This window comes from Eutrigla gurnardus, assembly GCF_963514095.1.
Source record: "Eutrigla gurnardus genome assembly, chromosome: 10".
Taxonomy (NCBI): Eukaryota; Metazoa; Chordata; class Actinopteri; order Perciformes; family Triglidae; genus Eutrigla; species Eutrigla gurnardus.
In genome coordinates, this window is record NC_139924.1 from 8,265,317 (window position 1) to 8,275,071 (window position 9,755).

General features: G+C 39.7%; 1 long non-coding RNA gene across 2 annotated transcripts in view; it reads right to left on the minus strand.

The window, feature by feature from the left end:
- Positions 1-9,724, minus strand: part of LOC311020381 — a 134,612-nt gene extending 124,888 nt beyond the window's left edge. The window contains exons 1-2 of one of the 2 annotated variants that reach the window (XR_014597900.1): positions 6,412-9,724; positions 4,613-4,864 (exon numbers count right to left, since the gene is read on the minus strand). This is a non-coding gene — a long non-coding RNA (uncharacterized lncRNA). Of the gene's footprint in view, positions 1-4,609; positions 4,865-6,411 lie in introns of those variants that run through there. The other variant, XR_014597901.1, reaches the window with a different exon arrangement.
- Positions 9,725-9,755: the final 31 nt, after the last annotated feature.

A 9,755-nucleotide genomic window follows, 5' to 3' on the forward strand; every position in this document is an offset into this window, starting at 1 on the left:
GTTCATTTGACGATATTGTTGCAGTGATTTGTGTTCGTCTGTGCTTTTTTGGAATCGATACACTATCGGAATGTAAATCAAATCTTTCTTTCATAACCTCTTAAAAACAAATATTTATCTGCTACTGAATCATGACCTTTTTAAGAGAAATGTCACATTCTGTTGAGCATAATGTAGACTAAAGGATGAGCAGCATGTGTACATGCATGTGTGTGTGTGTGTGTGCGTGTGTGTGTGTGTGTGCGTGTGCACCGCTACCATCTGTGTCTCATTATTGCCCAGCCACCTTTCAGATCAGCGAGCGACTTCCATCTGGCTGAGTGTCACTCTGACACTTCATCACTCTGCACGCACAGATAGAAACATAATGTACAGCCAGACGCAGTCAATAGACAGTTTATCTTGTTATGTAACGTCCAGGTTCATCACAGGTCTAATAGATTAACAGGAAATAGTGTTGATAAATCAGCCAACGTCCTTCGTCTGAATAGGACACTAGACAGTAAAAACATCAGATCATCCATCTTGTTTAGTCTTTATCCCCATGTGTTATTAGCCTCATTGTTTAAGTTAATCATGTATTATCTTCCAGGGTCGAAATATCAGTAATTCATCTTTTCAAAGCTCGGCTGTCTAAAAAAGTTGTGAAGCCAGGAGGATCAGATCTGCTCAGACTCGTGCCACGTAACAGCTGAAAACATTTCCTGTAAAAAGTGAACATACTTGTAAAAATGCAATCTTTAGAATGACTGAGTCAGTGAGTCAGTCTTTACTGGAAAAGACACGCATACAAAAAACAAACAACTGTGCTACAAAGGCAAACCAAGCAGCCTCTCAGACTGTGTGCTTCTATCTTTGTTTTATGCTCTCACACACATAAGTAAGCAGCTACAACATCTTGAGGCCATTCTCTGGCAACGTTCACCCCGAGTTAGTTATAACACACGCACACGTGCAAACTCTCATTGTCGTAGCACGATGTCTGGTTGCATTCTGACACAAATATTAACCCCGTAATGCCATTTTTCATCATAAATCATCAGGATCTGACACCATACCTTCAACCAAAATCAATAATTACCTGACAAACCCAATCTGGCACGTTTACTGCCCCCTTGTGGATAGAGAGGCTATGTCACATCCCTTTTGGTGGCCCACCGTGAGCCGTATTCTGAAAAAAATATGCACGGCAGTCAATGGCACGATATAAATTCTGATTTATGAGTCCTGGCTGAATTACGCATAGTATGTTTATCAATTTAAAAGATTGATTTTACACATCAAGTAAAGCGTGTTTTGTAGTTCAACTGATGAAGTACAAGACTGTCAAAATACATAATTAAAAAGATGGTGCGCTGCAGACATAAAACAAGCCGCATTGCCGAAATGTGCTGTTGAACAAGGTGTGTAAACATGTTGTGAGATCAGTTTCACCTCCAAATCTGCCCCGTTGCAGTGTTTGCTGGTGAGATCTGACTGATGAGGCGACAGTGACCTGCTGAGGTAAAACTAATGTACCAGCTTGCCAATGAAAAGACTTTGAAGGCCAAGTTTACATCATTGTTTTCCTTTGCCTGATTCACACCATATATGGACATCTTTGTGCCGGACTGGTTCAGATATTGAATGAAACAGGGGTGTGTGTGTGTGTGTGTGTGTGTGTGTGCACACGAGACATCAGATCTGTATTTACCCTTTGTCCTTTAAATATTCCTAACTCAGTGGATTTATTTAAAAGTAGATTTAATTTCAAGTCAGCCAACGTGTTTTAAGATAATGCAAAAATAAGTGTGATACGTTTACTCCAGACAAAATGAGTCAATCATTTATTTAGCAATCTAACATGGTCTTCTTTTATGATAGAATTCATTTCTCTAACCGCTTGTCTTTTGGCCTCAAATTATAACTAGTATTTTAGCTGTAACATCTTATTTATTCCACAGATAAATCATTTCACCACAACAGTCTTGTGAAGCCGTTCCTTCGTCAGTCATTGCCTTTGTTTATCATTCATAAATCCCTTCCTCCTTTCCCGGCCGGCCCTGGATTAAATGTACTGCCAAAGAGGACAGTGATCACTGTTTTCGCAACTAGGAAGCCAAAAGTGTTTTAATTTGCCTTCCAGCAGATGAAGGGCCTTGGCTTTTCTTCCAGAGTTTAGCTTTTTCAACCTTGAATGTACGCCAACACATTCCTTTTATCTATTGGCAACAGACTCCTTCAGTGTTTAGTCCTTGTGAAGATTAGATGTTGAATGACATGCGATCCTCTCCTCAAGGTCAAGCTATCTTTTGTTTGGAGGAACGTTTCTGCGTGTTTGCAGTTTCCACCTCTCAGGCAGGTCAGAGTAACCACTCCACTCATTTTTTTTTCAGGTGGCGTATCTTCCAAATGCAATATTCATCCACATTAACGAAGCACATGATTTCAGTAAAAGAAAGTAAAAACAAACATAATATAAATTAAACATTTTTTTGAGTCCCTTACAAGTAAAAATGAAAACAAATCGTTTTTGTTTTTTAGAAGCACGGTTATATTTATACATGTTATACATGTACAATTGATTGATGATGATTAAATCATAGTTAAATAATATGGGAGATTGTGTGTGTGTGTGTGGATAAGTTCATCCATCTGTATGAGATGGGTAGACTGTGACACACTTTTAGACATTGGAAAAGAAAGAGGTCCGCCAACCATGGATTCTGTCTGTGATACTCTATGTCACAAGTCTATCAGTGTGCAATTAATTCATTCCATCAGTGCATCTTAAAAAGTTTTTTTACTTGCATCGACATGCGACGACTCCATTAAACTAATACCTAGAGATATTATTTAGAGAGTCCATTAAGATTTTAGATTTTGTGGATCATAAGATTTTATGATCCACATGTGAATATCACCATTCAAACTGCTGAAATCCATTTTTCAATGTAATAGTTATGTTGCTTTGTTCTTCACTAACCTGAAACCATTTTTAGTCATGAACATGCCAGTAAAAGGCAAACACTATGCATGGCCATGAAACGTCAGGTAATAAGGAATAACATGTTCACAAAAACATCTGTTGTTCAATTTTAAGGGTGGAAATAGTTGTACTTACTAAATTCTGCTTTAACAAAATAAAAAGTCTTAGAAAAGTTTTGAGCTGTACATATATTTTTCACGTCTGATTAGGAGCTCCTATTATGACACAGCCATCATTATCTATCATTATCTAAAATCTTTATAATGGTGGAGTCATTTTTAGTTGATGCAGGAAAGACTGCGATAAAGCCAGACGAAGATGATTCAAGGTGAAGCCCCATCTCCGTTAATTAACATTAGTGTTAGTTCACAGCCACTGGTAGATATCAAGACCAACCACTCTGAATTAACATCAACATTGACATCCAATACACTCAAAGCCCAATTACAGCAATGTATCCCTAAAGAGTAACAATTATTAACACTAGTTATTCATCATTCTGCACAGCGCTTTCTTGTAATTAAGTACATTATGAAGAAGGCCAGTGTAATTGGAGTCATTTCAGTTTTGAATCCACTGAAATGAGACATTGTCTTTCAAATCACCTCTTTGAAATCGTCTTTTGACTTAATGTGACTGCGGTCGCTGTTCGAAGACGCTCGTTTGAAATCTTCATCGATTTAATGACGGAAATTGAGAAAGCAGATGATGTGCAGTACATGTGGCATAGTACAAGTCTAATGCATAGTCTGCACATGAATTATGAAAATAGCTTAATGTGCTTGTGAGAGCATTCATTTGTAGAAATGTACATTATATAGTAGTACAAGTAGAATACGTGATTAAGCCGTAAGTTGGATGTGACGAACACCGTATAGACCAACGTGATAGGACACACAGACATTCATTTAATGAAGTTATATTACAGAAGCCATACAGTAGAAAGGTCCAGCTTTACAAAAGGTTGAAGATGAGGAGATACAATTCATGGGGAGAATGAATTGTACAAAGAGTGGAATCTAATAACAACTGAAATGAAATAAAATGATCTATAATCTATAATCAAATGAAAAGCCAAATCCCAACACATAACCATATATTAACTAATACAACCAAGAACGTCATTTGTTTTACTGAAGTTCAAATGATGGACTAATGTGTTTGCTTCTTCACAAATATGTCAATCAGGAGGACAGAAATGGGAGAAAGGGAAATCTGCTGGTAGCCATGCATGTTAAGTGATGTTCACGTTAAAAACTTCCTGTCCTCCAGCGAATCACTCAGTGCTGCAGATGTTTGCAGTTTGTTTCATATTTGCGTGATTGTTTTCATGTCATCAGCTGCCTGACTGAGTCCCTGCGTAATATGTACATGTTTTATGTTTTAAACCACCGTCTTTTGCCCTTCAGACATTTTGGCAGTCGTTACAATAAAGCGTCCACAAATGCATCATCCGTCCTCCGCAAATATCATCGTTTTCCATTTTGCATAAAATGTTGCATAACAGTTTGAATGTTTTGCATATCGTCCACACAAGAAATCGACTGTATTGATTCAGTCCAGCTTCTTGTATTGTTTCTTATCATTAGGGCTGTTGAACAAACATCCATCTCCTCTCCTGGCAAAGATCTTCATCTTCACCACATCCTCCACTCATCGTGCAAATCCATTCCATCTCATGATGTAGGACGTGGTCGTCCCGACACACTTGCACCTCCATGTGCACTTTGTCCCCTTATAATCCAGGAAGGCGGACCAGAACGGAGTCAGTGCCACAATGTAGTCTCTCAGTTTGTTTTGTGGAAGGCAGACCAGTGTGATTACTTCCAAGCCGTTGTCATCAGTCCTGTCTGATGAAGATCGAAGATGGGGATCTCCACGTTGGCAGAAAACATGCTGTTAAAATAAATGTATAAAATAAAGTCAGTATATTTATTGTAGGGCAACTGTTAAAATGCAAAATAGTCTGTTTAATCTTTGCTTTCATTGTCTGATGATTTTTCTATTTGACAGGCAAATACAAACCTTATAATTACAAATATCAATAAAGGGAGTAAAGGAAGAAGTCAGTGTCGGCAGGAGGAAGGGGTGGGTGGTGGAGTCTAAAACCGTAGAGCTTTAACCCTAGAGACTGATGTTCATCTGATGGTCTCCCGTGAGACAACAATTCATGTTGACTAAATGTAAGTGACCTAATTTTGCATAATGTTACAATGTCGCTGGTGTAACCTAACCTACTTGAGTCTTTTACGTAGGTTACTTAACCATGCTGCATATGTTACGTAATGGCCTACTTCATGTTACAAACCTGCTTCAACCCAAACCACCATCTTGTACTGAACTAAAAGATGTTTTTTAAATGTTGTTTCGTGTTCAGTACTGGCCTAGAGGGGTAGCTAGAGCATCTTAATTTGAAAGTTAGAGAGAACATGTTGGAAACTGAGGAAGAGGAACACATGAGAAAGATGGACGAAGAAGAGATGAAAGACTGGACGAGTCAGAGGTCTGGTGAGGACAGTGTGTGTGTTTTTACAGCGGAGGGGTTTTTCAATATAGACTTCACGGTCTGGTGCCTCACATGCATGAAAGGAGGGGTGCAGAGTGACTCGGAGGAAGAGATGTCAGGAAGAGGACAGAGGTTACCACACAATGCAAAGGAGAATCCCACCACTGTGAACACTAGGCTTTTCAAAATAATAAAAAAACAAATATGCTTTATTTTAATACTGATAAGGGCCCAGTGATGTAACAACAAGAAGGCTTACAGTAAAAAACTTCTACTGTTCACCCAACAAACTGATCCAGGATGAAACATTTAGGAGAAACTCTCAGATGCTTTGACGCATTCAGGGTCAGACTGCTCAGATTGATGGATCATTTAGTTTGTTATACTGCCATCTTGGGTTCATATCCAGGTTTTTTTTTGTGGTTTTTTAAAAACATTTTAACTTAATATGTTTCTTAAAAGTGCTGCATGGGCGTCTTGCGAAACAAAAAGGTGCATGAAATTCTATTAGTATTATTGTGCACTTTAAAGACGTGTTGAAAACATTCATTAAACGTCTCAAATCATACCACTGATTTAACACAAACTGCAGTCTACTGTTGTGTTATCTATTCACAAAGTGTGTTTTTTACTTTCTTTCACAAAATGTGGGCATGATTGCCTCTTTTATACACTTTCAGAGTGCCTCATGCATGTGATGCAAGAACAAAAATCTCCCCCGGGGGAGGATGATCTCTCACATGAGCTCAAACTCTGACAGGCACATGGTGACTAACGCTTGCTGCAGACTGGCTCATCACTTTCAGTGAGTGATGTTACAGTAATACTGCTAACGAGCTGTTTTTAGAGGAGAAAGAAAAGAAAAACACAGTAGACCTTCTTCCTTAAATGAAAAAAAGAGAGTTCAACATGAGGTTGCTGCTACTTTACTTCTCACCTCTGGGTGCCTGGATGGTGGGGTTACTGGGGTTACTGGGTTGGTAAAAGAGTCTGGGGAGGTCATCCCTCACTTCCATGTGACGGTGCAGGCAGGTGGCGTTGGAGGGATGAAAGAAACAACTGGGTGCTGCAGATCGCCTTGTCCATAATAACAGATGTGCATGTTTGCTTGCTTTCTTCTTTGTCCACTGAGTCACCAGGTAGAAACACATCGAGGCGTCTAATTGGTTGATGCTGGAGGCCTACGGTTCCGATTAAACTGGCTGCTGTTTGGATGATGAGGGAGTCGGTTCAGGTAAAACTCTAGGTGGTGGTCAATGGTGGACCTCGACTGATCAAGCACCACAAGCTCACTTTGCCTGGAGCGTAAAAATTGTAATTATATTCCTTATAGTTGTGTTTTCAGTTGTTAGTTTAAAGCGTAACTAAATATAATTTTTTTTTTCAAGTTTAAACTTCTGGTTTTAGATTGGCAGAATAAAAAGGTCTCGTTTGCAATACATGTTTCCTAATGGGACGGCCATTACTTTTTTTGCATCACTGGTTTTTATACTTATGTGACCCTACTTTACTGAACTCATTCTTATTCTCTACTATTCTGCCAAACATCATCCTCGTCACACCTCCTCCGCCTCTAACGATTCTCTCGTTTCCTCACTCCCACTCTTATACAATGCCCCCTTTCCCTGCCAGTTAAGTGAATGTATTAATGGCGGAAATGAAAATGAGCACGTTTCCCTCTCGACTACATCTTTCCTTTCAGTTCACGCGTCACTCATTGCCACTCTTTATCTCAGAAGACTAACGTTAACGCTAATTCTCTCTCATTCCTCTCCACTCCGTCTCCAAAATCATCTTCTAATAAAGTCAACCACAGAGATACGATCTGCTCTGATAGCCACCGAGGACACGCTTCCCCCTGGGATATCCAGCAGGGGGGGGACAGAAAAAAATACGGCTAGGAAGCTCAAGCGGCGCATTACAGCTCATTACTCCGCCGAGGACTGACAGGACGATGACATGGCTGTCACAGGCGGAGACAGCGAGATGCATGTGCAAACACATGTATATGTATAAACACACGTGGAGTAGAAGACACTGGCTGCATGATTTGTTCACAATAGACTGGCTCCAAACTGCATAATGCAAGGAAAGTATCTCTTATATGTTGTCACAAGCATAGCGAATGACAGTAGCAAATATAGATTTACCACTATTGCCTGTTTTCATTTAACAAGTCTGTTGTTTTTTTTTTTTTTTTAATATATTACACTGTTGCCTGACAATGTCCATAGTACAAAAGGACTCATCAGCGCTTCTAAAAACAGATATGTGACAGTCAGGGAAATATTGTCAAATTGTGTCTTCATTAAAACGCCTAGGATGTATGAATCACCAGACTACTACAAATGGGCGCTCGTAATGAGAACTCGCTGAGAATCATCACCCTGCAGTTCCTCTCAGCTCAATGGAGCTTCGTAGCGTATTTCAGCCTGTTCTAATTTTGGACCAAAATGTTACTGTTTTCTATTAATCTCTCCAATTTCATCAGCATCATTTGGGGTCAGGGCAGAAAGCCAAAAGCCTATTGTCTCGACTCGCTGCAGATATATTTAATACATAAGCATATGATTTGAATCTTCTCTTACATTCTAGCATCTCTCTCTTCCTGTATCTCCATGTCCTCCCTCTGCCTGTTCTTCTCCCACCCTTGGCTCTTCCAGAGTGATCAGAAGAGAGCTGAAAGCGAATGGCAGAACCCTTTTTAATGATGTATTTATCCCTATAATGGGGTAGAGTAACCCTGACAGAAACACCCCCCTGTGGCCTTCCTCGCTTGTTAAATTTCAACAAATCACTGCTCAATCACAGCTGAGGCCTGCTCCTCCTTTTTTAAAATAGTTTCCTCTAGGCTTTTAAGGGTGCTAAGCTTTCTTCTAGTGCAGGACATGCGTGTCAGACGAACTGGAGTTTTTAAAATTGCCATCAGCGTGAATAGTTAGTGGACACAATGATGAACTATCAACTATGGGAGGAAAAAAAGAAAGGTTTAGTCACGGCATGAGATTGGTGTAATTGACCGTTGCTTCATCCATTTCCATGCTCTACATTAGGTTGCTGACTTTTGGGGCAACTCTGGTCCTGAAACAGGACTCTGCTCTTTTAGTAGGGAATCATAGTGATCATAGTACATATTTAAAATGTTTTTATTGGCTTGAGAAGCCTGCTCAACATGCGTTTAATTCAAGGGTGGTAAATCTACCATTGTTATCTGACTGCTGCATGATAACAGAAAGCTTGACAGGCATAGCTAGAGTTAGCAGGGCTGAGTACTCAGAATTAGTCAACTAAATATACTGGGTGCGAGACATGCAATAACAAAAACAATAGAATAGAAAAGAACAGCATAGACAATACGGGTTGGAGTTCAGCGCTTTGGTCGAGCATCAGCACGATGTCACAGGGCTCAAACCTCTGGCCTCTAGCTACTAAATCCCACTACTGCACGCTCTGAAATGACAAGCTTCAACAGTGGATCACTGTCTGGCTTCTGATCTCACTAAGAGATCAAGCTATGATCTTCTTGTCTAATCCTTCTGATCCACCCTGCCTGTGGTGTAACCAGGACTCAGTGGGTTTATGTAACACCAGCTTGCTTTGCATAACCAGCTGACCAGGCAAGTGTAGTCAAATTATGTTAAGGGCACTGCTTTTTTCCAGCCTGGAATCCAAAATGAATACCTTTAATAATTTTGCTCTGGGACTGATGCTCATTAAAAGATGTTAATGTTGTGTTCACGTGGAGGCTAAAATAAACATCGCTGTGACCCATCTGGTCTCAAACCACAGAAACGAGGGAACCTGAGGACAAGTTGCTCCGATTGTAGGTTCACTGCTAGTGATTCAAGCACACCGATAGTCACATGATTTTTTGTTGTTTACCGTTGATTATCCAGGTGAAATTACTGGTTGGCAAAGAAAAATGGCTAAATGAGGGAACCTGTTAATGTAATATTAGTGACAAACTTTGTCAATTTGGTGTTCAGGTAAAATATGCAACAAAGTATATCCATGCATGGCATTTGTCTGGTGTATGGTCTCGTTTGTTCGGCATCCAGTATTTTAATTTCAGTAGCCCTGGTAAAAAAAATCCCTTATGGCAACTTACTTTTGCTCAACCTTAATTGTTCTGGGTTTTGTCTTAACATTGTTTGGTGGAACAACAGAACATAAAAGGTTAAAGTTAGAAGTCTATGAGATTATTACAAATTTAAAGTTTTTTGTTTCACATTTTCACTGTACTTTTCTTATTTCTACTCTCATCTATTTGTTGACCCCCCC